Raw genomic sequence first — 1,518 nt, forward strand, 5'->3', positions numbered from 1 at the left:
CTTCGGTGTATAGGACGCAAACAGATTTTGACATCAAATTTTGGGGTAAAAAAAGTGCGTCTTATACATCGAAAAATACGGTAAGCTACGCTTTCTTGCAGGCGTTATGTGTTAGATTGATAAATTCTGGTATATTTGAAAAACTTTTACGCGGTTAAACAAACAAACTCACGTAGACGTAACTTTATTTAATAAAACTACATGTAAAATATACAATAAAGTAATGTTATTTATAATAGTGTACAGAGTATGAAACAGTTATGAACGTTCAGTGTATGACACGGGTTTTACGAGGTGAAACAAAGAAACTCACAAAACGAAGAATATAATTCATAGTAAAGAAAAAGTAGCTAAAAGATGTTTACAGTAGCCTACGAAATGAGCCGAAGCTAAATTATTACAAAGTAAAGTAAATGTAAAGTGGTAATGAAAGCAAATATAGCTGTATATGCAGAAACGTCTGAATGCATGTTCACAAAGTGATAAGCATGTGGTTTTGAAAGAACTGCGCGTGCATATTTTAGACCTAAATAAATTGAGAAAGCCCATAGAAATTGTATTTAGTCTAATGTTTTTTTTAGGAAATTACACGCGGGTTAAGTGTTGTTTGTTTGAAATACTTTGCAAATAAAAAACAAACAAACTAAATTTGAAATCGAAGCCAGTCGTCACGTGATGAAAACGACATTATGCCATCGTGTACCATATTCATTGTATTGAAAAGTTTGATCAAGCAAAATGCACGTAAGATGATTCTGAATAGAAAAGCCAATATGCAATCCGGATTTCTTGTACAAAGACTATTCTAACGATTTGAGATTTGTAGCGTTTGATCGAGACTTTTGCGAGAAAAGTTCCGTACAAACAAACACAAGCGTATTATTTATATAGATTTAAATGGACATTTCTTACAAAAAATCAAAATGTTTAATTTGTTTTTTTACACGCGCTTGCGCAAGGGAAGTTCGAGGGGTTTCGGTGAAACTCCCTATTTTTGTGATGTAAGAAAATTGTACTTATATAGTTATAGCGCAGCTGCTTATGGTATTTAACGTTTTCTACATATTCTACATTCTTCTGATGAAGCATTATTATTTTTTGGTATCAAATAGCCGCATGCAATAGCTTCTGTTGACATTTTGTAATAGGAATGCCGAAGTCGTATTGCTACTGTCAGATTTTGTAGGTCGGATTCTTGACAGTAAGTGCCTGTGACTTGTTGGCGATAAATTTCAACAATAAACAAACAGTAAAACAGTACACTTGTTTTAAAATAATATCACAGAGTCGATAGACTATATATATATGCAGGGATGTACAAAGTAATCCGTAGGCATAATACAAATATTCACGCTAAAAATTAACAATAACAGCGAGTTTTTCTTTAAAAGATGATTGCCACTCACTTTCATTTGTTTCTCTACCCAACAAGCCCTAAAGCAAGGTAAGAAACCATCACTAAGATATCAAACCAGAAAGTGACCAACCCACTAAATTGTTCTTCTTTCTTGTTCTTGT

Source organism: Limulus polyphemus, unplaced genomic scaffold (genome assembly GCF_000517525.1).
Source record: "Limulus polyphemus unplaced genomic scaffold, Limulus_polyphemus-2.1.2 Scaffold4324, whole genome shotgun sequence".
NCBI classification, from domain to species: domain Eukaryota; kingdom Metazoa; phylum Arthropoda; class Merostomata; order Xiphosura; family Limulidae; genus Limulus; species Limulus polyphemus.